Here is a 27,274-nt window from a genome sequence, read left to right as displayed (position 1 = left end):
TTACTATGAGTTTGTGTGTTTTTCTATGATTTCAGGTATTTTCTGGCTGGAATTGAGGGACCTGAGCAAAACTCTGATAAAAGGCTGACAAAGGACTGCTGATGCTGTTGGATTCTGACCTCCCTGCACTCAAAATAGATTTTCTGGAGCTACAGAACTTCAAATGACGCGCTCTCAACGGCGTTGAAAAGTAGACATTTAGAGCTTTCTAGAAATATATAATAGTTCATACTTTATTCGAGATTAGATGACACAAACTGGCGCTCAATGCCAGTTCCATGTTGCATTCTGGAGTCAAATGCCAGAAACACGTCACGAACCAGAGTTGAACGCCAAAAACACGTTACAACTTGGAGTTCAACTCCAAGAGAAGCCTTTGCATGTGTAAAGCTCAAGCTCAGCCCAAGCACACACCAAGTGGGCCCCAGAAGTGGATTTCTGCATCAATTACTTACTTCTGTAAACCCTAGTAGCTAGTCTAGTATAAATTGGACATTTTATTATTGTATTAGATGTCTTTTGACCATTCGGTCTTTTGACCATTCGGTCTTTTGACCACATCTTTGGACGCCTAGTCCTTAGACCAGGTCCTTCTCCCTATTTTCGAATTCATATCACATTTTGGGGGCTGGCCATTCGGCCATGCCTGGACCACTATCACTTATGTATTTTCAACGGTGGAGTTTCTACATACCATAGATTAAGGGTGTGGAGCTCTGCTGTACCTCGAGTTTTAATGCAATTACTACTATTTTCTATTCAATTCAGTTTATTCTTGTTTTAAGATATTCGTTGCACTTCAACATGATGAATGTAATGATCCGTGACACTCATTATCATTCTCACCTATGAACGCGTGACTGACAACCACCTCCGTTCTACCTTAGACCGAGCGCATATATCTTTGATTCCTTAATCAGAATCTTCGTGGTATAAGCTAGAATTGATGGTGGCATTCATGAAAATCCAGAAAGTCTAAACCTTGTCTGTGGTATTCCAAGTAGGATTCGGGATTGAATGACTGTGACGAGCTTCAAACTCGCGATTGTTGGGCGTGATGACAAACGCAAAAGAATCAATGGATTCTATTCCGACATGATCGAGAACAGACAAATGATTAGCCGTGCTGTGACAGAGCATTTGGACCATTTTCACTGAGAGGATGGGATGTAGCCGTTGACAACGGTGATGCCCTACATACAGCTTGCCATAGAAAGGAGTAAGAAGGATTGAAGGAAGGCAGTAGGAAAGCAGAGATCCAACAGGGACAAAGCATCTCCATACACTTATCTGAAATTATCACCAATGATTTATATAAGTATTTCTATCTTTATTTTCTGTTTATTTATTATTATTATTCGAAAACTCCATAACCATTTATTATCCGCCTAATTGAGATTTACAAGATGACCATAGCTTGCTTCATACCAACAATCTCCGTGGGATCAACCCTTACTCACGTAAGGTTTATTACTTGGACGACCTAGTGCACTTGCTGGTTAGTTGTGCGAAGTTGTGAAGAAAGTGCTGAGTTATAAACGCGCATACCAAGTTGAGCGCCATTGTTAGAAATCACAATTTCGTGCACCAAGTTTTTGGTGCCGTTGCCGGGGATTGTTCGAGTTTGGACAACTAACGGTTCATCTTGTTGCTCAGATTAGGTAATTTTCTTTTGTTTTATTTTCAAAAATTTTTCAAAAATCTTTCAAAAAAATTTCTCACCTGTTTTCGAAAATTTTTCAAAATTCTTAAGAATGGATTCTAGAGTTTCATGAAGCATGTTGAAGTCTGGCTGGCTGTAAAGACATGTCTAAATTCTTTTGGACTGAGGCTTCAACTAATCACCACAATGCATGTAATGCCCTGCTGAAGCTTGGCTGGCTATTAAGCCATGTCTAATTCCTGGACCAGAGCTTTAGACTAACATTGAAAGATTCCTGGAATTCTTCTTAAAAATTTTGAATTTCTTATTTTCTTTTTCCTATATGTTTTTCGAAAAACAAAAAAATATATATGAAAAAAATTTAGAAAATCATTAAATCAAAAATATTTTGTGTTTTTTGTTTGAGTCTTGAGTCAATTTTTAAGTTTGATGTTAATTGCATGTTCATCTTTTTCTTGCATTTTTCGAAAATTCATGCATTGTATTTTTCATGATCTTCAAGTTGTTCTTGATGAATTTTCTTGTTTGATCTTCATATTTTATTGTTTTGTGTTGTATGATGTTTTTCATATACATTTTTGCATTCATAGTGTCTAAGCATTGAAAATTTCTAAGTTTGGTGTCTTGCATGTTTTTCTTTTCTTGAAAATCTTTCAAAAATAAATCTTGATGTTCATTTTGATCTTCAAAGTGTTCTTGGTGTTCATCTTGACATTCATAGTGTTCTTGCATGCATCATGTGTTTTGATTCATAATTTTTATCTTGCGAGTCAATTTTGTGTTTTTCTCTCTCCTCATTAAAAATTCAAAAATAAAAAATATCTTTTCCTTTTTTCTCTCAAAATTTCGAAAATTTGAGTTGACTTAGTCAAAAATTATTAAATTTAGTTGTTTCTTGTAAGTCAAGTCAAATTTTCAATTTTAAAAATCTTATCTTTTCAAAACTTTTTCAAAAATCAAATCTTTTTCATTTTTCTTATTAATTTTCAAAATTTTTTAAAAATATTTTTCAAAAATTTTTTTCTTAATTTTATCCTTATTTTTCGAAAATTATACTAACAATTAATGGGATTGATTCAAAAATTTGAAGTTTGTTACTTTTTTGTTAAGAAAGGTTCAATCTTTAAATTCTAGAATCATATCTTTTAGTTTCTTGTTAGTCAAGTAATCAATTTTAATTTTAAAAATTAAATCTTTTTCAACCATATCTTTTTAATCATATCTTTTTATCATATTTTTTAAATCATATCTTTTTCAGAAATTTGATTTCAAAATATCCCTTCTAACTTCTTATCTTCTTATCTTTTCAAAATTGATTTTCAAATCATTTTCAACTTACTCATTGACTTTTTGTTTGTTTCTTATCTTTTTCAAAACCACATAACTACTTTTCCCTCTCTAATTTTCGAAAATTTCTCACCCCTTTTTAAAATTCTTTTAATTAATTAATTGTTTCAAATTTTAATTTTAATTTTATTTCTTCTCTTAATTTTCGAAAATCTCTAACCCTTTTTTAAAATTATTTTCGAATTCTCTCCCCCTCATCTTCTTCTATTTATTTATTTATTTACTAATACTTCTCCTCATCTCAAGAATCTGAACCTATCTTCACCCTTGTGTTTGGATTCTTACTTTTTCCTTCTTCTATTCCTTTCTTCTTCTACTAACATAAAGGAATCTCTCTACTGTGGTAAAGAGGATCCCTATTATTATTTTCTGTTCCCTTCTTTTTCATATGAGCAGGAGCAAGGACAAGAATATTCTTGTTGAAGCAGATCCTGAACCTGAAAGTACTCTGAAGAGGAAACTAAGAGAAGCTAAATTACAACAATCCAGAGACAACCTTACAGAAACTTTCGAAAAAGAAGAGGAGATGGCAGCCGAAAATAATAATGCAAGGAGGATGCTTGGTGATTATATCACACCTACTTCCAAGTTTGATGGAAGAAGCATCTTAATCCCTGCCATTGGAGCAAACAATTTTGAGCTGAAACCTTAACTAGTTGCTCTAATGCAACAGAACTGCAAGTTTCATGGACTTCCATCAGAAGATCCCTACCAGTTTTTAACTGAGTTCCTGCAGATCTGTGAGATTGTTAAGACTAATGGAGTAGATCCTGAAGTCTACAGGCTCATGCTTTTCCCTTTTGCTGTAAGAGACAGAATTAGAACATGGTTGGACTCATAGCCTAAAGATAGCCTAGACTCATGGGATAAGCTGGTCGCGGCCTTCTTGGCTAAGTTCTTTCCTCCTCAAAAGCTGAGCAAGCTTAGAGTGGATGTTCAGACTTTCAAACAAAAAGATGGTGAATCCCTCTATGAAGCTTAGGAAAGATACAAGTAGATGACCAAAAGGTGTCCTTCTGACATGCTTTCAGAGTGGACTATTCTAGATATATTCTATTATGGTCTATCTGAGTTCTCTAAGATGTCACTAGACCATTCTGCGGGTGGATCCATTCACCTAAAGAAAATGCCTACAGAAGCTCAAGAACTTATTGACATGGTTGCAAATAACCAGTTCATGTACACTTATGAGAGGAATTTTGTGAATAATGGGACGCCTCAGAGGAAGAGAGTTCTTGAAATTGATGCTCTGAATGCCATATTTGCTCAGAACAAAATGTTGACTCATCAAGTCAACATGATTTCTCAAAGTTTGAATGGATGGCAACATGCATCCAACAGTACTAAAGAGGCATCTTTTGAAGAAGAAGCTTATGATCCTGAGAACCCTGCAATGGTAGAGGTAAATTATATGGGTGAACCTTATGGAAACACCTATAATTCATCATGGAGAAATCATCTAAATTTCTCATAGAAGGATCAACAAAAGCCTCAACAAGGCTTTAATAATGGTGGAAGAAATAGGCTCAGCAATAGCAAGCCTTTTCCATCATCTTTTCAGCAACAGACAGAGAATTCTGAACAGAGCCCCTCTAACTTAGCAAACATAGTCTCTGATCTGTCTAAGGCCACTTTAAGTTTCATGAGTGAAACAAGGTCCTCCATCAAAAATTTGGAGGCACAAGTGGGCCAGCTGAGTAAGAAAGTCACTGAAACTCCTCCTAGTACTCTCCCAAGAAATACTGAAGAGAATCCAAAAAGAAAGTGCAAGGCCATAGACATAATCAACATGGCTGAACCTAGGGAGGAAGGTGAGGACGTGAATCCCAATAAGGAAGACCTCATGGGATGTCTCTCAAGCAAGAAGGAGCTCCCTATTGAGGACCTAAAGGAATCTGAGGCTTATATAGAGACCATAGAGATCCCATTAAATCTCCTTCTGCCATTCATGAGCTCTGAAGACTATTCTTCCTCTGAAGAGGATGAAGATGTAATTGGAGAGCAAGTGCTCAATATCTAGGAGCCATCATGAAGCTGAATGCCAAGTTGTTTGGTAATGAGACTTAGGAAGGTGAACCTCCCTTGCTCATTAGTGAACTAGATACATGGGTTCAGCAAACTTTACCTCAAAAGAGACAAGATCTTGGCAAATTCTTAATACCCTGTACCATAGGCACCATGACCTTTGAGAAGGCTCTGTGTGACCTAGGGTCAGGCATAAATCTTATACCACTCTCTGTAATAGAGAAGCTGGGAATCATTGAGGTACAGCCTGCCACATTCTCTTTAGAGATGGCAGACAGATCACAAAGACAAGCTTATGGATTAGGAGAGGATGTGTTAGTGAAGGTTAAAGGCCTTTACATCCCTGCTGATTTCATAATCTTAGAGACTAGGAAGAATGAGGATGAATGCATCATCCTTGGAAGACTCTTCCTAGCCACAGCAGGAGCTGTGATTGATGTTAACAGAGGAGAATTAGTCCTTCAATTGAATGGGGACTACCTTGTGTTAAGCCCAAGGCTATCCTTCTGTAATAATGGAGTGAAAGCATGAAAAGCTTCTCTCAATACAGAGTCAAACAAAGCCCCCACAATCAAACTCTAAGTTTGGTGTTGGGAGGCCACAACCAAACTCTAAGTTTGGTGTTAAAACCCCACATCCAAACTCTAAGTTTGGTATTGGGAGTCTACAACATTGACCTGATCACCTATGAGGCTCCATGAGAGCCCACTGTCAAGCTAGTGACATTAAAAGAGCGCGTATTGGGAGGCAACCCAATTTTTATTTATCTAATCTTATTTTTATTTTATTTTTCCTTTATGTTTTATTAGGTTCATGATCATGTGGAGTCACAAAATAAATACTAAAATTAAAAACAGAATAAAAAATAGCAGAAGAAAAAGCACACCTTGGAGGAAGGGCTTACTGGCATTTAAACGCCAGTAAGGAGCATCTGGCTGGCGTTCAACGCCAGAACAGAGCATGGATCTGGCGTTGAATGCCAGAAACAAGCAGCATTCTGGCGTTTAAATGCCAGAAATATACCCTGAGGAGAGATGGCGCTGAACACCAGAAACAAGCATGGAACTGGCATTCAACGCCAGAAACATACTGCAAATGGGCGTTGAACGCCCAAAACAAGCATGAAGCTGGCGTTCAACGCCAGAAACAAGCATCAATCTAGCGTTGAATGCCAGGATTGCATGCAGAGGGCGTTTTACATGCCTCATTGGTGCAGGGATGATAATTCTTGACACCTCATGATCTGTGGACCCTATAGGATTATCAGGATTTGTGAACCCCACAGGATCCCCACCTACCTCAACTCACCTTCTCTCCTCTTCACACAATCCAATAACACTCTTCCCAAAAAAAAAATCCTTCACCAATCACCTCAATTTCTTTTCCTCATCACCTCTTCACCACTCTCATCCATCCATCCTTCCCACCCAAACCCACCCTAAATGGCCAAAACACAAACCTATCTCCCTCTCCTCCATCTCTTTCACTTCTTCTTCTATTCTATCTTCTCTTTGCTCGAGGGCAAGCAATATTCTAAGTTTTATTTTTCCATAACCACCTATGGCACCTAAGGCCAGAGAAACCTCTAGAAAAGAAAAAGGAAAGGTAATTGCTTCCACCTCTGAGTCATGGGAGATGGAGAGATTCATCTCAAGGGTCCATAGCTCAGTAGTAGAGTATTTGACTGCACATCAAGAGAACATGAGGAATTCCCTCATCAAGAAATCTATGAGATACCTCAGGGGAGACATTTTCCTCCACACAATTATTGGGAGCAACTAAGGATAGGAGCATCAAAATCACTAGGGATCAAGCAACAGAGGCAAGGAAGAGACATAGAAGAGCTCAAGGACATCATTAGTCCTTCAAGAAGAAGATGCCACCATCACTAAGGTGGACTTATTCCTTGTTCTTATTTCTCTGTTTTTCGATTTTTATGCTATATGTTTATCTATGTTTTGTGTCTTTACTACATGATCATTAGTATTTAGTAACTATGTCTCAAGGCTATGAATAATTCCATGTATCCTTCACCTCTCTTAAATGAAAAATGTTTTTAATACAAAAGAACAAGAAGTACATGAGTTTCGAATTCATCCTTGAATTTAGTTTAATTATATTGATGTGGTGACAATACTTTTTGTTTTCTGAATGAATGCTTGAACAGTGCATATTTTTTATCTTGTTATTTATGAATGTTAAAATTGTTGGCTCTTGAAAGAATGATAAACAAAGAGAAATGTTACTGATAATCTGAAAAATCATAAATCTGATTCTTGAAGCAAGAAAAAGCAGTGAATAACAAAAGCTTGCGAAAAAAAAATTTGGCGAAAAAAAATAGAAAGAAAAAGAAAAAGCAAGCAGAAAAAGCCAATAGCCCTTAAAACCAAAAGGCAAGGGTAAAAAGGATCCAAGGCTTTGAGCATCAATGGATAGGAGGGCCCAAGGAAATAAAATCCAGGCCTAAGCGGCTAAATCAAGCTGTCCTTAAACATGTGCTTGTGGCATGCAGGTCCAAGTGAAAAGCTTGAGACTGAGTGGTTAAAGTCATGATCAAAAGCAAAAAGAGTGTGCTTAAGAGCTCTGGACACCTCTAACTGGGGACTTTAGCAAAGCTGAGTCACAATCTGAAAAGGTTCACCTAGTCATGTGTCTGTGGCATTTATGTACCCGGTGGTAATACTGGAAAACAAAGTGCTTAGGGCCACGGCCAAGACTCATAAAAGTAGCTGTGTTCAAGAATCAACATACTTAACTAGGAGAATTAATAACACTATCTGAATTCTGAGTTCCTATAGATGCCAATCATTCTAAACTTCAAAGGATAAAGTGAGATGCCAAAACTGTTCAGAAGCAAAAAGCTACAAGTCCCGCTCATCTAATTAGAACTAATATTCATTGATATTTTGGGATTTATAGTATATTCTCTTCTTTTTATCCTATTTGATTTTCGGTTGCTTGGGGACAAGCAACAATTTAAGTTTGGTGTTGTGATGAGTGGATAATTCACATGCTTTTTGGTATTGTTTTTAGGTAATTTTTAGTAGGATCTAGCTACTTTTAGGGATATTTTCATTAGTTTTTATGCTAAATTCACATTTCTGAACTTTACTATGAGTTTGTGTGTTTTTCTGTTATTTCAGGTATTTTCTGGCTGGAATTGAGGGACCTGAGCAAAACTCTGATAAAAGGCTGACAAAGGACTGCTGATGCTGTTGGATTCTGACCTCTCTGCACTCCAAATGGCGCGCTCTCAACGGCGTTGGAAAGTAGACATCCAGAAATATATAATAGTCTATACTTTATTCGATATTAGACGACACAGACTGGCGCTCAACGCTAGTTCTATATTGCATTCTGGAGTCAAATGCCAGAAACACGTCACGAACCAGAGTTGAACGCCAAAAACACGTTACAACTTGGCGTTCAACTCCAAGAGAAGCCTCTGCACGTGTAAAGCTCAAGCTCAGCCCAAGCACATACCAAGTAGGCCCCGGAAGTGGATTTCTGCATCAATTACTTACTTCTGTAAACCCTAGTAGCTAGTCTAGTATAAATTGGACATTTTATTATTGTATTAGATGTCTTTTGACCATTCGGTCTTTTGACTACATCTTTGGACGCCTAGTCCTTAGACCAGGTCCTTCTCCCTATTTTCGAATTCATATCACATTTTGGGAGCTGGCCATTTGGCCATGCCTGGACCACCATCACTTATGTATTTTCAACGGTGAAGTTTCTACACACCATAGATTAAGGGTGTGGAGCTCTGCTGTACCTCAAGTTTTAATGCAATTACTACTATTTTCTATTCAATTCAGTTTATTCCTGTTCTAAGATATTCGTTGCACTTCAACATGATGAATGTGATGATCCGTGACACTCATTATCATTCTCACCTATGAACGCGTGACTGACAACCACCTCCGTTCTACCTTAGACCGAGCGTATATCTCTTGGATTCCTTAATCAGAATCTTCGTGGTATAAGCTAGAATTGATGGCGGCATTCATGAGAATCTGGAAAGTCTAAACCTTGTCTGTGGTATTCCAAGTAGGATTCAGGGATTGAATGACTGTGACGAGCTTCAAACTCGCGATTTTTGGGCGTGATGACAAATGCAAAAGAATCAATGGATTCTATTCCGACATGATCGTGAACCGACAGATGATTAGCCGTGCTGTGACAGAGCATTTGGACTATTTTCACTGAGAGGATGGGATGTAGCCATTGACAATGGTGATGCCCTACATACAGCTTGCCATGGAAAGGAGTAAGAAGGATTGAAGAAAGGCAGTAGGAAAGCAGAGATCCAACAAGGACAAAGCATCTCCACACACTTATCTGAAATTCTCACCAATGATATTCATAAGTATTTCTATCTTTATTTTCTGTTTATTTATTATTATTATTGGAAAACTCCATAACCATTTATTATCCGCCTAACTGAGATTTACAAGATGACCATAGCTTGCTTCATACCAACAATCTCCGTGGGATCGACCCTTACTCACGTAAGGTTTATTACTTGGACGACCCAGTGTACTTGTTGGTTAGTTGTGCGAAGTTGTGAAGAAAGTGTTGAGTTATAAATGCGCATACCAAGTTGAGCGCCATTGTTAGAAATCACAATTTCGTGCACCAGCCATTATACTCACTTCTCGACGACTCCGCCTATGCTTTTAAGCTCACACTATTAGGGTTCGGACCAACCAGATCATAAAAGGCATCCTACAAAAAACAGACTTTGCGGGAAGAATCCTACAGTGGGCAGTTGAGTTATCCGAATTTGATATTCAATATGAAGCTTGGACAGCCATCAAATCACAGTATCTGGCCGATTTTATTGCCGAGTATATCGACACCCCGGGAACTCCCTCAAAATGGAATCTCTACGTGGACGGTTCTTTGAAAAAGACCGGGAATGGCGCAAGTGTAATAATAGAAAGTGATCAGGAAACCCAAATCAAACTCTCACTAAAGTTCGAATTCCCTCCCTCAAATAACCAAGCTGAATATGAGGCACTATTGGCTGGTTTGAGGCTGGCTAGGGAGGTAGGAGTTCGAAAGCTTACCATCTTCAGCGATTCACAAGTAGTTACCTCCCAAATAGAAGGGAGCTACCAAGCTAAAGATCCTACCATGAAAAAATATCTGGACAAAATTAGAGAACAGCTCGGACAGCTCGGGGAATATGAAGTCCAACATATACCTCGAGAATAGAATGCCTGAGCTGATGCACTTTCAAAACTAGCCAGCACCAAACTAGGGGGCAACAATAGAAGCCTCATCCAAGAAACGTTACAAAGTCCATCGATCTCGGAGGAAGAAAAGGTCTTAGTCATATCAGGTCGGGATCAAGGATGGATGACCGATATAATCAACTACCTCAAATCTGAGGCACTTCCTACATATAAAAAGGAGGCAAAAAGGCTAGTACGAGAAGCACAGTACTACACCATAGTGGGTGACATCTTATATAGGAGAGGGATATCAACACCCCTCCTAAAATGTGTGCCAACCTCCAATACAAGGGAAGTCTTGGAAGAAGTACATAGTGGTATGTGTGGCAACCACCTGGGGGCACGAGCTCTTTCTAAAAAGGTACTTCGAGCCGGTTTCTTCTGGGCAACCTTGCAAAAAGAAGCAACAGAGTTCGTTAAAACGTGCCCACCATGTCAGAAGCACGCTAACTTCCATATCGCTCCACCAGAGGAGCTCATTAGTGTTACGTCGCCCTGGCCATTCGCAAAATGGGGGCTCGACTTCCTTGGACCCTTCCCCCAGGGGTCAGGACAAGTCAAATTCCTCATTGTAAGAATAGACTATTTCACAAAGTGGATTGAGGCAAGGCCCTTAGCTAATGCCACCGCCCAAAAAAGTTAGAAATTTCTATATAGGAACATTATCACAAGGTTTGGGGTCCCTTACTCCATTACCACAGATAATGGCACTCAATTCACGGATACAGGTTTTAGGAATTTGGTAGCTGACTTGAAAATAAAGCACAAATTCACATCTGTAGAACACCCACAAGCCAATGGACAGGCAGAAGCTGCTGACGTTAGGATTTTTGCTAGTAAAAAATTTTATAAAAATAGTTGCGTTGTAGATATAGTTTCTAAACCAACAAAAATCCCTTTGTGCAAACGTTTTGGTTGTTACAAGTAACAAACCCTTTTAAAATTGATAACCGAGTATTTAAACCTCGGGTCGTCTTCTCAAGAAATTGCAAGGAGGTATGTTCTTATTATTGGTTATGAAAAAGTGTGTTTTTGGGGTTGAGAGTGAGGAATGAATATGGCAAATAATTTAAATGGCAATTAAAATAAATAAATACTGTAAAGCAAATCCTTTGGCAAGGTATGAGAAATTGGAAGTCCAGACTTAGTTATTCTTGTCAATAATAATGAAAGTTGAATCTTAACTCCATTTAGTTAACCTTTGCTAAAGCAAAGGAAAGTCAAGGGACTAATTAGTTTGACCTTCGAATCCTATTTATTTCCTAAGAAAAAGTTGGGATTATTGAAGTTCAGTTCAATTAGCAAAGATAACAGTTATCAATTTTGTTGAGCTAAGATAACTCCTGAGTTACTGATTTCTTAACCAAGACCAAAAGGTGTAGAAAGCTAAATTAAAATCATCAATATCTGGAATACCTCAAATAACAATACATTCAAGCAATAAAATCTATTATGGAAAAGTTCATAAGCCAATTGGGCAACATAATTCAAATACAAATGAAAGCATTTAAGTATCTCAAAGTAGAAGAGAAGTCAAAATAAAGAAATATTGAATCTGATGTGAAGATGAGACAAATTCCTAATTCCTAAAAATCCTAATCCTAAATCCTAAGAGAGAGGAGAGAGCCTCTCTCTCTAAAACTACATCTAATCCTAAAATTATGAATTATCAGAAGCCTCCTGAGTCTCTACAAGTTCCGTGACTTTAATCTGTGTTTCTGTGCCGAAAACTGGGTTGAAATGCGGCCCAGAATCTCTGCCAGCGACTTTTGTAATTCTACAGATTGCGCACGTCACGCGATCGCGTCATCCATGCGGACGCGTCATTCGCGTTTTTCTCTGCCACGCGTTCGCGTCGTCCACGCTTCCGCGTCACTTGTGCTTTCCCAATCCGCGCGGTCGCGTTAGCCATGCAGCTGCGTCACTGCGAATTCCTTTCTTCCGCGTGGTCGCGTCGCTGACGCGTACGCATCCTCGCTGGTCATCTCCTCAATTTCTTGTGTTCCTTCCATTTTTGCAAGCTTCCTTCCCAATCTCTCACTCATTCATACCCTATAAAGCCTGAAACACTTAACACACAGATCAAGGCATCGAATGGTAATAAGAGAGGATTAAGATTAGCTAAATTAAGACCAAAGAAGCATGTTTTCAATCATGTAATAATTTTAGGAAGGAAATATAAATGCATGCTAATTATATGAATAAGTGGGTAAAGACCATGATAAAACCACACAATTAAACACATTGTAAACCATAAAATAGTGGTTTATCAATGTTGATTGGGATCCTCTTGAGCATTTCCTCCAAAGGAACAATTATTCTGAACTAGAGTGATGAGCTGCGGCTTAAGCTCAAAGTTGTTGGCATGTATATTAGGTCTCACGATGCTACTCCACAATTTCCAGGATTGGGATTTATGTTGGAACCTAGCACCCTCCTCTCTTGTGGAGCATGGTTGTTGCCAACAGCTTCTTCATGGTAATAAGAGAGGATTAAGATTAGCTAAATTAAGACAAGAGAAGCATGTTTTCAATCATGTAATAATTTTGGAAAGGAAATATAAATGCATGCTAATTATATGAATAAGTGGGTAAAGACCATGATAAAACCACAAAATTAAACACATTGTAAACCATAAAATAGTGGTTTATCAGCTGCCAATAAAGTCATACTGGCTGGGTTAAAAAGGAGACTATAGGACGCGAAGGGGGCTTGGGCTGAATAGCTCCCACAAGTCCTATGAGCATATCGGACAACTCCACACTCCACCACAGAAGAATCACCCTTTCGACTTGCTTACGGGATGGAGGCAATGATCCCAGTGGAAATAGAAGAAAGATCTCCCAGAACGATCTTTCATAATGAAGAGGCCAACTCACAAATTCAAAAAGAGGAGCTCGACCTACTTCCAGAAGTCTGAGAAAAAGCTCGGATTAGGGAAGAAGCGTTAAAGCATTGAATGGCTCTAAAGTATAACCAGAAGGTAGTCCAGTAAAGCTTCACCACCAACGATCTCATCTTAACCCGAAATGACATCGGAGCAGGTCGATTCGGAGAAGGAAAGCTAGTAGGTAATTGGAAAGGACCTTACTGAGTTATTGAAGTACTAGAGAAAGGTTACTACAAGGTGTCCGACCTCGAAGGGCGAGAGCTACCAAGGTCATAGCATGCCTGTAACCTAAGAAGGTACTATAGCTAGAAAGTAATAAAGATTTTAGGTCAGGGTACACTATTTTTCCTGAAAAGGTTTTTTAATGAGGCACCAGACCAAGATCTACAAAATTGCCCGACTTAGAAGGGTAAGCACTCATATGTATATACTACTGTTTATATTTCTATTTTCTATTTGAATAAAGTTTTTCAGATTTCCTAAAAAGTTTCCTACCAAGACACATTAATCTAAAGCTCATAAAGCGCAAAAATTCATCGTCCAATTACAAAGAGGTTGGCAAGGTGAAAATCAAATTCATTGTCTGATTACAAAGAAGTCGGCAAGGTGAAAGCGATAGAAACATATTAATGCAAGAAGTTATAAAAAGTAATCCATAAAAAGCGACCTGACGAGGTCTGACTAAAAATGGATTACTAAAAATAACTTAAGAAGGCCTGACAGAAAAGTCAGACCAATAAAAGGATCACTGAAAAGGGACATAGACATCTCGCAAAGGCCACACAAAGACCAGGAATGCTTTGTTGAAAGGTATGAAGTCTTGAAAAAAGACACTACTTAAAAAGCAAACGCGCAAAGCAAAACAGAGCTAAAAAGTCTTCCAAACAAACTAGAAAGAAAAGGTTCCTCCTGGGAACACTATCTAAAAAGTTGTTGGAATAGGACTAAAAAGCTTGGACAGTAAAGACAAACAGGTAGGCACCCAAAAAGGCATAACCTAAAGGGACGAAGACAACCTCAACAAAAACAAGTGAAAAGCCAAAAAGCTTGAAGAACAACTTAAAAGGCTAAAAAACGTGTGCTGAAAGGGATATAACTCTACCCAAAAAGCCACGATTCCAAGAAAAGGCTAGCAAAATTGTTCGAAACTAAAAAGGTTATATGCAAAGAATACTAAGAAAGTTGTCGAGCAAGCTACTAACACTAAACCGCAAGGATAACCTCGCCAAAAGCAAAAGGTTGACAAAAACTCAAAGGTTGGGATGATCCAAAAGTGGCCGGACAGAATAGTACCAACCCTCTATAAAAACCCACAAAAGGGTGCAAAGGTATGATCAACATATCAAGAAACATATCCATCAAAATAAACATTAAGGACTCAGAAGGCCACCTAAAAGGCATTCTCAGAGTTTGAAAGTGTTTTGTTTTTGCAAAATAAAGTTGCATAGAAGCAACTAAATGTCAAGAGAGTCAACCATATAAAAAGTTACAAAAAACTAAAGTTCAAAAGTCCACAAGTCGGACTATACAAATACAAAGAGATCATAAGGTGTTCAAAGTCTCCCCGGTAGTAGCATCCTGGGCTGAAGGAGGAGGAATGGTCTTCAAAGGGGTTGCATCCACAGTCCCATCATCCCGGTTCAGAATTTGAACATCAGGATCAGACTCAGGATGGTCGACCTCAGCTGAAGGAGTTGAAGAAGCCGAGGCGGTAGAAGCTTTGGCTGACGGTGCAAGGGGAGGTCCCTCATCTTCATCTTCTGGGGCAGGCACGATCTTGCCATCCTCTACTACATTATCCAAACTGAAGAGAGCTAGGTCGAGCTCAGGGGCAAGAACTCGGACTTGAGCCTTCAAATTCTCATAGGCATCAGTCACACAGCCCACCAGATGACCTTGTAGTTCGGCATAGTCGGCATGGGCAGACTGGATCCTCTCCCTGGCCTCTAACAGCTTGCCATAAGTGCGAGTATAGCTCTCTTTATACTTTTTTGCCGCTTCCTCAGCCAGGTTTGCAGCAGCCTCTGCAGCAGTAGCCCGGGACTTTTCCCTCTCCACATCTAGTTCCAGCTTGGCTACCTTAGCGTCAAGTTCATCCTTCAAACCCTTGATCCTATTGAATTCGGACTTGGCATCCTTCATAAAGGCTTTAGTCGCATGAACTGGAGACTCCTAGACCATAGGAAACAAAGCCACACCCATATGGGCCATCCAAGTGACGAAGGATGGACACATCATCCATTAGAAGTTGGCCATAAGAAGCAATCTGATTGTCGATAAACCCTACGGCATCAAAATCCTGGGCGTCCAAGTCATAAGGACCAATAGTTTTTTGTCTTTTTGGAGGAGGACCAGTAGTAGGAGAAGAGGCAGCCCCAGAAGTCGGCTGGAGAGGGTCAGAAGGAACCACATAAACCCGAGGAGTCGGAATGATCTTTCTCGGGTCAGAAGTGTCTGAGGTCTGCTTCTTTAGAGGAACTTGAAAAGATCCTTCTCCAGAACCTTTTGCCAAGATGTTTTGAGCAGCGGTCGCCTTCTTCGCCCTACGAAAGGCTTTCATGGAGTCCGTAGATTTCACCATCTTTGCAAACAGAAACCCAGAAAACAAGTCACAAACAAGAAGGGGTAAACTTTAACTACAAAGTAAAACTATAAGAAAAGAAGTCGGCCAATACCCAGTTCAGCACGAAGGAGGGAAGGATCTCCTAAGAACTTCTTTGTGTCAAGGTGAGGAGGTTCCCCTCATTTCTCCTCTAAAACACCTACAAAGGCCTGTTCAACTTCATCCAGCGTCTCCCAAGAATACTTAGTAGCCCTTACATCTTTTTGCCAACACAAAGGAAAAGTTGGCTCGTTATTCTCGTCTAAAAAGAAAGGGTAGACGTCTTCAACAACTCGGACTTTAAAGTAGTAGTTCATAAAGTCCCGGAAGGATTCATCATACATAGAAAAAACCTTTTTTCCCTGGGTAGCTCGGAACGAGAGCCAAGAAGCCTTTTTTTAGCTACTCTAGGTTTGGTCAACACGAACAGATAGTGGAAAAGAGATATGGAAGGTCGAACATCCAGCTCCTGACACAGCAGCTAAAAAATCTTAATGAAGGCCCAGGAATTCGGATGAAGCTGGGAAGGAGCTACATTGTAAGGCCACAACAAGTCGGTCTCTAAGGCAGAAAAAGAGATGGTAATACCCATTTGACTAAAAAAATAGTCGTACGCATAGAAAAAGGGACGTTCTCCCTTAGTCAAAGAAGGAAAACTAACCCTCTCCTCAAGGTCAGGGGACACTAACTCATACTTCTTCTCCTCGTTCCTATTGCTACAAATCCTATGAATCCTCTTAAGTCTCACACAGTATTCAGGGTCAGCCACGGTAACACACATTAAAACTATGGAGTCCAGCCAATCAGACATGCCTTTAGGAATCTTAGTAGACATCTCAACAATGTTTTTATGAGAAGATATAGGCCAACTATTCCTACAGTAAGAAAAAGAGAAAATGGATTACTACCAAAAAGCAAACAACCACTATCAGACACGGCAGTAAAAGGGAAACTCCAGGACTCACACTAAAGTCCAGGGGCACTCTTTGGAGGCAACAACAAGGTAAGAATTCCAAAAAAAGGAAAAGTCAACAGTCTATGCCCTAACACCTCTTAATAGAAAACACAAAGAGATCAATCATTTCCTAGTAACATCACTCCATACAAGCAACAAGAAATCCATCATCATCAACGAAAATCATCAAAAGCTACAACTTTCTCTACAAATAGTTCAAACAAAAAGAGCTGGAACAGCGACAATAAAGCCCTAAGGAAGCAAGATCACCAGAAGACACACATTTTTCTCAAACAGGAGTGGCCAGAAAAAAGTCACAACAAATGGTAATCAGGCAAAAAGATGCAATTTTTTGAGGAAAGACTCAAACTTTCCAAAGCAAACTCAAACAAAATCAAAGCTTTATACACAACAATGTAAGCATACAGAAAGAGTGGTTGTGGAAAGTAAAAAAGAAGAGGGAGAAGAAAACCATCCTGTAGAAGAGAAAGACGGTAATTACTCGAAAGGAGTGAAGAAGTCCGCGCCAAACAACCGCTTAGGAGACAAGGAAAATAAGAAGCGTGGAAATAAGAGAACGAAACGCCATAGTAAAGTAAACGAAAGCAAAAAGAAAGGAGAGTAGAAATGGAAAAACTGATTCTTTGGTATTCAAAATACAAAAGAGGGAAAGCAAGAAACGGCGAAAGAAATTAATGAGCTTTTAACCTTCGCACGTTTCCAAGAAAAGTGCAATGCGCGTCGCAAATTAAAAAGGAAAGGAAAGGAAAATGCTTCGCAGCCCCAGCAGGGGTTATATAAGAAGATCGACTAAGGACAAAAGTGCTCGAGCTCGACTTCCTCAAAAGGGTCAAAGTCTAAAGACACGACCTTAAGGGGAAGAGCGAGCCCAAGCAGGGGCACTGTTCATACATTGGGTCGAGCTATGTGACCCGGGCTGACCAAAGACACAAGCGACCAACCTCTTCAGGTTGGGCTGCCAGTCGATCTCTTCTCAAAGAGTTCAGCCAAATCGCCATGGAGCCCAAAGTAGGCCTAAATAAAGGAACATAATCCAATCTAAAGGCGACAAAAGCCTAGAAAGATAAGGCAGTTCCCCTGAAAAGATAAGATGACTTCACTCAGAAGATAAGATAAGATAACTAACTTATCTCTAGAAAGGTCACCCCACACTATTATAAATACACTGGAGCATCCAGGTATAACCCATACTCTGATTCTACACAAAATCCTGCCTAAAGCATGTGCTAACTTAAAAATCGGAGTCTCTTGCAGGTACCACCACCCTTCGATGACAAAGGATCAGCAACACCGCTAAGTCCAACAAGTCGGATAGGACAGCTCCGGCCACAACAGCGGATCTCATCCGAGATTGACCTTCAGTTTCAGGTAACCCTCGGAACAACTTACTTTAAAGACTTTAGTCAGTTCCTTCAAATTACATTACTTTATGCAAATCCTAGTCACATTACTCAGTTTTCAGTCACATTGATCAGTTCTCAATTACATAAATCAGTTCATAGTCACCTCATTACTTGAAACATTCATAAACCAACAAGCACAAACAAAATACACCCGACAACTTACAAGCAATTCACACAAGTCAAATAATATAGAATTTCACAGATAACATAACACATCAATACAAAATACACCCTTAAAGCTAATTTTTACCAACTTTAGTGGGCCATAACTTGGCTTTTCCAGATCCTCAAATTTTATAAAACTTGTTTTGAATGAAAGTTAGGTTTGTGAAGTTTATAACATTCAAAGAACGGACTAAAAATGATTTCTAACAAAAACGTTATCTGCGTTCGAAGTTGATTATGTAAAACTGGTTTTCTGGAATTCAGCAGCTTTTTGCGAATTCTGCTAGGCATGCGTACACAGACATGCACGTGACACGGACCCTAGGCTCTACTTAGACGTCCGTGTACTCAGACATGTGTGTGTGTACGCGAAATGGACAAAATTACAGGCCCGCGTACGCAGGTAGGACCACACGATGCGGGGATGATTCCCTGCTAAGAGGCTCACGTACACGGACAAGGGTTGTGTATGCGAGATGGAAAATTTACACTTCTACATACGCGACACATGACATGTGTACACAAAAACTATGTTTTCTAAAAATATTGTTTTTATGTTTTAAACCTATTCTCTAACCTCCCGAACCTCTTTAAAACTTGTTTAGAGTTTGTTAGTGAGTTTGTAAGTTTTAGAATGAGAGGGAATATTTCAATTAAGTTGAGAAAATATTGAGAAGGATTTGCAAAGTGATAATGAATTAATGAGGTGTTGGTGAAGTTGAATGAGAGGTGATTGATAAAGATGCTGATAATAAAAAGGAATTGCAATTGAATGAGGATGGGATTGATGATGATAATGGCATTGAGGAATGATGAATAAAAATATATTTGGTGTGAGAATTTGAAATTATTTGAGACATATCACCGGATAAGAGGCAGTGGCGTTGTCTACCTACTCCGGACATAATTTGAGATTTCGAGTAAGATACAGTAGCGGTCCACTTGCTTTGGCTAAAAGTTTGAGACGTTGGGTAAGATGCAAGGGTTGAGTTTTGTTTTTCTTGCTTTGGGTTGAGAATTGTAACACCGCCTGGGTAAGATGCAAGGGTTGTGGTTTGGTCCCACTTGCTCCGTGTTGTGGTGTTCTGTCCAGAGTTCGCTACTGGACATGTCAGGTTTGGCTATATAACCGATAGATGAGACTCATCGACCATAGGATAGGCATACATCATATGCATTTATATGTTTAGCTTGAGTGTGCATTGTTTTGGTTTGCTTAACTACTTAACTCTGTTTATCTGCTATTTACTCTACTTGTTGTAATTGCACCTCTATCTGTGTTTTTTTGTTTGATTTGTATGTGTTTGCACCTAAGAGACCCCTCATATGGTGGAGGTGTGATAAGGGTTGTTCCACTAGTGTTTAGGAGTTATTGATGAATTGAAGGTGGAAAATTAAGTTAGATCTAGACATCTCGTAGTTAAAGTACCAAACTGTATGGTTTAGTATTGAATTTTAGTTAAATTTCTGAGTGTCAGAGTTCTAGGAATGCCTCTGACTTCTCCAGAACCTTATATATTAATTGTGTGGGCACCTTTATTATACTGAGAGCCCCTAGATCTCATTCTATACAAATTTTTGCTGTTTTTCAGATGAAGGTCAAGAGGCACTTCATTGAGGATACTGGAGACCTTCTAAAAGCAAAGAACTATATTCTGGGTTTAGCATTTTGTTTCTATTTGTATATATATAAACTCTGGCCGGCCTTAACTTCACAGGTTGAGTTTGGAGCTTGGATATTTGTATCTTTTCGAACGCTGTTCTTTGTATATGCTTTACCCTTTCTTTTCGACCCTGTTTATCTGTTATATGCGTAGTTATGCGAGTGTGATGTGTTTTTCCGTTCCGCTTTGTTTAGCTTCTTATTCAAGGACCCTAGTTATAATTTTCTTCAAATATAGTTATATAGATGTGTGTCTTTTTCTTTTAGAGATCGTGATACCTCGCCACCTTTGATTTACGACTTAAGCGTAAAGCTCTGCATGGTAGGATGTTACAAACCAAGTGTACATTTCAATTACCAAGAGTTTTGAAATATTTTTTGTTCAAGAGATAAAAAATTTATTATTATTTTTAAGTAAGAAATTCATAGGTTTTTAATTGTATTTTGGAAGAGTATTGTCATTAACCCTATAGCAACTAAGTGTATGAACAAATATCTCTTTAAAGAAAGTGATCTAATCATGCCTTGAAATCACAAAAAATATAAGTTTTTGTCATCTTCTACTCATAATTTTTTCAACAATTAAAGAAATATTAGTTGAAGATGGATCAAGATCAAAACACCGCATTCAAGGTCATAAATCAAGAATTTGTCGAATTGAAGCTTTGATAGAACAACTTTTAAACGTTAGAAAGACAAAATGATGTTTTTTCTTTCGATTCTTAACCTTACATATGTGCTTAAACCAAAGACTACACCGATTGCCAATGCCGCTAAAAATGCTACATCAGAAGAGAAGCAAAAAAAATTCTCAATTCAAGAAGAAACATGATGTGAATACTTTTGCATAACGAGTGTATATTCTCCCTACTTTATCCGACCGACTCTATGATATCTGCATGTCAATTCAATCACATTAGAGATTTGGAAGTCTTTGGAAGAAAAGTACAACATTGAGTAATAAGGAACAAATAAGTTTATTATATTAAAGTATTTTGAATTCATCATGGTTGATACTATACGTATTATAAATCAAATTCATGAACTACAAAATTCTTGTAAGTAGACTTCTATGATTTATAAGTGGTGATCCCTGAATTATTACTAGTTAGAATAATTATTTTAAAATTATCTTCATCTTAAAATAATTATAGGATGAAACTTTTACATTTTGGTGAGGAATTCAAAATTAAGAAGTTATTAAAACATATACGTATAGAGGAAGAAACTAAAAAGTCTGATGTTGTATATCTTTCTCAAAGTTCTAAAGTGAATTATATTGGTGAAGATAAAACAAATAGAAAGAAAATAAATTTCTCAAAGGATCTTAAGAAAGACAAGAAGAGACAAAAAGAGTATTATTATTGACACAAGAAAGAGCATTATATAAAAGAATGTAGACTTTTGAAGAAAGAAGCACGAAATACCAACTTAGTGAAAGAGAAAGATTTAGTTGCTATGGTTACAAAAAAATGTACAAAATATGCATATTGACATAGTTACAGAACTTAACATGGCAACACAAGAGAAATCACTTGAATGGTGGTTAGATTCTGAGGCTATTGTTCATGTTTGTAATGATCGCAACCAATTCAAAATATATGAGGAAGTGAACAATGGAGAGGTCTTTATAGGCAATGATAATTCAACCAAAGTTTGTTGTCAAGAAATTATGGAATTAAACTTTATATCTGGAAAGAAATTAAGTTTGATAAATCTACTTGATGTTCTAGAGTTGAGGAAGAAATTTAGTTTCTGTTAGTCTCTTATGTAAAAAAGGTTTCAAAGATATAATGAAATATGATAAAATTGTCTTTTTTAAGAATGATGTATTTATAGAAAAAGGATATTGTACGGAAGTCATATTCAAGCTTAGTTTTGATAATAAAATGAAATTTCTTTTATGATGTTAATTCTTGTGATTTATGACATAATAGATCAGCAGACTTAAATTACAAATCAATTAAATATATGTATAAAAATAACTATATAGATCTTAATAACAAGAATTTAAATAAGAAATGTGATATTTACATACATGCAATTCAAAATTACTAAGAATTTTTTTTCTAAAATTGAAAGAAATACATATTTACTAGAATTGATTCATAGTGATATATGTAAATTAAATAGAAATATTACTAGAAGAGGAAAAAAATATTTTATATTTTTTATTGATGATTGTTCTAGATTTACATATGTGTATTTATTTAGAAATAAAAATAAAATTTTTAAAATATTTAAAAAAATAAAATAGAAGTAGAGAATATGCATGATAAGAAAATAAAAACTTTTCGTAGTGACAGAGGTAAAAAATATTTTTCTAATGAATTTAGTAACTTTTGTGAATTATATGGTATTGTGCATGAATCTTTCACTCCATATACTTCACAAAAAAAGTTTGGCGAAAAAAAAGTTGTACTTTAGTAGATATATTTAATTCGATATTACTAAATGTAAAATCACCTTACAATTTATGGGGTGAGGTATTATTGATGGCAAGTCATATTCATAATAGAATATTGTCAAGACATAGAAAGGTTTCTTCTTATGAAATATGGAAAGAAAAAAAACTTAATTTAAATTATTTAAAAGTGTGGGGTGTTCAGCTTTTCATCAAGCTCCTGATCAAAAGAGAACTAAATTAGGGTCAAGAACAAAAAAAAACCTTGATAGGATATATTCAAAATTTTAAAATATATAAAATATTAGACTAAGTGTCTACTGTAGTTGTTGAATTATGAAATATAGATTTTATTAAAAATAGATTTATTAATGATTCAACTCCTAATTCACAATAGCCCCCAAAAGGATACTAATGTCTTACATGAAATAAATAATTGAAATAATAAATATCTAAGTGTCAGAATTTATCACACCAAAAAAGAGTTTGGGGAGAAAAAAAAAGAGTTGGTGATGCCAGGGCATCTTGGCTAGTTTTACTAGCCATTTTTTGTATGATTTAGGTTGGTTTCATGCATTTTCTTAGGAAATAAGCAAGTATTTGGTTGAAAATACAATCATACCATGATTCAAGCAAACATTGTGAATTTTGAATGATTTCATAAGAATTATGCATGAATTGAATGATAAAATGGATGATGCATGATCCCATGATTAAGAGCAAGACTTTGATGCACTTTGTTTGATTGATTTCAGGTAACAAGAAGCAGAGAAGAGCCACGTTAGTGGCTACATTAGTGCCACTAACGTGGCCAACGATTTGTTTAATCGATACAAATTGTGACCCCGATCTCGCGGATATTTCAATTCCAGCTAATGATGATGCTATAGCTTCAATTCGGTTAATTCTTAACAAATTAGTATTTGCAATTTGTGAAGGTCGTTCTAGCTATATACGAAATTCTTAATTAATAATAAAATAAATTATTCCATTGAGAACTTCATAGATTTATAGAATCGGTTACTATAACTAATTTACTAAATCGCGCAAAAAACAAAAAACCCAGAAATATTAAGTGATTAGTCGATATTCAAAATAAAATATTTAACAGACAATTGAAAATAATATATATTGAGATACTGATGCAAGTTCTTCCCTTCTGAATCAGGTAGATTCATATCTGAAAGAGGTTTACAATAAGTTCTTTCAAAATTGACTATTTGTCCCTCTGTTAGAGGTGTTCCCGAAATGTCTGCGATCGAGTAAATAGCTCTACGAACGAATGGATCGAATCGAATTGGAAAATGGAAAGATTTGTACAAGTTATACCCTTCGTCACCACTTTGCAGAAAATGGTTAGATATCAATATGTTAGATACCTGTGACTCGATTGGTGGAATAGTATCTCTCTCCAAGAAAGCATGTTTTTTTTTACCGCCGCACAAAGAAAATATTTTGTTCCAAATGAACAAGATATTGAGGAATTGTCCATACGTAAAATAATAATTATTGATACAGGCACTTTCCACAAAAAGGGAATCTTTTGTTACAATAGAAACAGAAGTGATATTGATTATTCAAGAATCGAAGTCGATTTGCTTTAAAAAAAGAGGATATCAATGAACTTCTATGAAATGGTTTCACGGGATTCAGCCAATTGTCTTGATCGTGGGATATCATTGAAACATAGGAATCCGTGTTATCAAAAGATTTCCTGCGATTCTTTCTAGTATGGAATGAGTCAATCATCCACTTTGGTATCTTATTGAAAAAAGATGGTGATATTGTTCTTCCATTGATCAAGAATTTCGATTTTTGGGAAGTATCACGGCCATCCAATAAGAAGGGTTTCAATTTTTTCAAATGAACGATTTGAAGACCTATTGATTCTAACAACTGATTACAGAGTGGATCATTCGGACCTTTCAATTCATAGATGTGGATCTCGGACCTATGAATGGGGATACTCCCGAAACTTACAAAGAAAAAAGGATTCCTCTTATGATACTACTGGAAGGATTCCTCTTTGGATAATACTACTGGAAGGAAAATGGCCGATACTACTGGAAGGATTCCTCTTTGGATAATAGGTACTGTAACTGATATTCCTGTGATCGGTTTAATTGGTATTTTCTTTTATGGTTCATATTCCGGATTGGGTTCATCCCTGTAGTAATCAGATGAATTGAGTTTGCAAAATGAACGTGTAAGAAGAACTCAACAGGGATCCACTCTTTTTGTTGATGAATTCGAGGGGGTCCCGTTGAGTTCTTAATAAGAAGAAGATTTCTTATTCTATAAATGACTCAATAGATAACTTTTTTCAATGTTTCAAAAAAGTCCATTTCAATTTTTTTAATGCTTTTTAAAAATGAACTTTATTTTTTGATTAAAAAAAGTCTTTTCCAGAGGAAAATTTCTTTCAATTTAAGTTGAAAGAAAAGTAAAAAAAAGAATAAAAGGGGAATCGTTTGATTTACATTTTCGGGATATCGCAATGGAAATAATATGAATTCTGTTTAATTCTATTGTAATATATTCTTAATTCTATTTTATCTTTATTCCCTTTTTCTATTCGAAATCTTATTGTTGGGTCAACCCCCCTTCTTTTGTTTGTCCACTACATAATGTGGTATACTGTATTCATTAAGATGATATTTTATCTTATCTCATAAAGGTTCCACTCAAAGAAGGGAATCAACAAGTATTATTCTATATAAATAGAATAGAAAAGATTTTTATTTCGATATTTTGCTACAATCAAAAAACAATCGGACTCTAGGAAAAGATAAAAAATAAAATCTCTCCTAGAATCCTAGAATCTCGTATTCCCTATTTTGATTTCTACTGTGCTTAATATTCTCCAACTATTTTTCTTATATTACAACAATAAAGAACTAATAATTGTTTTCTATTGTAGGACATTGAAATCTGAAAACAGTGACATAATCATATTGCTCTAATTTATTGGGTTGAAAAAAGGCAAAGTAAAATAGTCTTCTTCACTATATATACTATGACTGACTAGTACTGCAGTACAAAGAATTCTCTAAATACGGTAGAAAAAGACTCGAAAGAATCAAAGGTTTGGTCCTTTTTCTTAAATTTTTGATTATACAGAATAGAATTACAGTACAGAATTTATCGACTAAAATTTAGTTCTTTTACCGGCTTAGGCTTAATATGTTCATAAATTCGCGGACCTGTAAATTAGAAATTCATCTCAGACAATTGCACCTTCTCAAATTGTTTCTTTTTAAGAACCAAGAAGATTTGTGCCAAAATAATCGATGCCAAGAAGAACAAAAGACCTTGGACATGTAACGGATCTTGAAGTACTATTTCTGCATCCCCCTGACCAAATCCACCCACATTAGGATTACTCGTTAATGGTTGATCAAGTTTGATAGATATTAAACTCCCAGCAACAATCACTTTTTTGAGATGGAATTGACGAACAACTAATACCATTAATAGTGTTTATGAATGTCGAATAAAAAAAATGGGGCGTCGCCAAGCGGTAAGGCATCGGGTTTTGGTCCCGCCATTCGGAGGTTCGAATCCTTCCGTCCCAGAGCATATCCATTCATGATGTATATCCTATTTGAATAAAAATTGTATCTCAGGATAAAAATGACCCTTTTTTAATCATTCGTCTATAATCTAAATAGAGTCGCTTTTGAATCCACATCAATCGTCAAACTCTATTTTTTTTCGAATCATTTACAGATAGATAATATTAATATATATAATAATATTATATATTAATAATATAAGAAAAAAATTCAATTCAAAATTGATAAAATTCATTTTTTTTTAAAAAACAAACTATCGAATCGAATATGAATCTTATTCATACAATATCGAAGGAATTTGCAGTTTTTTACTTCCCTTTTAGAGTTGGAAATTGTCCATTTTCAAAAAACCAAGAAGTAAAAAGGATGGGTTATTATGTATCGATTGAATCAAAAACTATTCACAATTCCATAATTGAATCAATTCAATTACATACTGGATCCAAATAAAACTTGGTTCGAAACGATAAAAGCAACGTGCGGCTTGAAAGACATAATTAGATTAGCTGTGGATTCTTCTATCCACTATTTTTTCTAGTATATGGAAATGGGAGTGCTCTTGGCTCGACATCGTTTGTTTTGTTCCACTGGAACTGGGTGTTTGGGGAACAGGAGAGGGGTTGATTATCTAAATAATACACGATGGAGTTCGAGTTGATTTTTGTTTTCTCAGGGGCAAGTATGGAAGGGTAGCGAAAATTAATAAAATAAATTAGAACAACTTATTAAGTATCTTTTTTATAGAGAAAGCGAAAAGAGAAAATTTGAGCAAGGTAAACAATAGTAAATTTTGTTGGAATTGATAAAAAAAACTATTGCAAGCAAAAGTGTATTCCGGGATACAATCCTGAATTTGTATAATTCAAAGAAAAAAAAAGAAACGGTTGGTATGTTGCTGTTTTTTTTTGAAACGATTTAAGATCCCTTAAGTAATGTCTAAACCTAATGATTCAAGGAAAAGCTAAAAGATCTTGGACCAAGTAAATACCAATTCAAAATTGTCGCAATAATTCTATTACCCCAATAATTCTATTACTTCTATTAAATACAATGAAGAGAAAAGGATTAGATTAGAAGAAAAAAGAGGGGGCAATAAAAGAGGGGTACTAGAATTGATGAAAAGGAATTCCAGCACAATAGTGACATACATAGTGAAATAATACTATGTGTTCTCACCAAAAAGAATGATTTTTTTTATATCCACTCGCTCCTTATTAACTTATTACTAGTTACCAATCCTAGTGATTGGATTTATATATATTAGAAAAAAAATGTGATAGAATATTTTGAATATTCTATATTTATGTTTAACGATTTT

At 36.6% G+C, this 27,274-nt stretch overlaps 1 non-coding gene across 1 annotated transcript; it reads right to left on the bottom strand.

Annotated features, from left to right (window-relative positions):
- Positions 1–3,929: 3,929 nt before the first annotated feature.
- On the bottom strand, positions 3,930–4,037 carry LOC112717126 (small nucleolar RNA R71). The gene has a single exon (XR_003160581.1). It is a non-coding gene; the product is annotated as a small nucleolar RNA R71 (small nucleolar RNA).
- Positions 4,038–27,274: the final 23,237 nt, after the last annotated feature.

Source organism: Arachis hypogaea, chromosome 1 (genome assembly GCF_003086295.3).
Source record: "Arachis hypogaea cultivar Tifrunner chromosome 1, arahy.Tifrunner.gnm2.J5K5, whole genome shotgun sequence".
NCBI classification, from domain to species: Eukaryota; Viridiplantae; Streptophyta; class Magnoliopsida; order Fabales; family Fabaceae; genus Arachis; species Arachis hypogaea.
The sequence above is the reverse complement of the archived record's forward strand: the minus strand, read 5'-3'. Positions and strand labels throughout refer to the sequence as shown.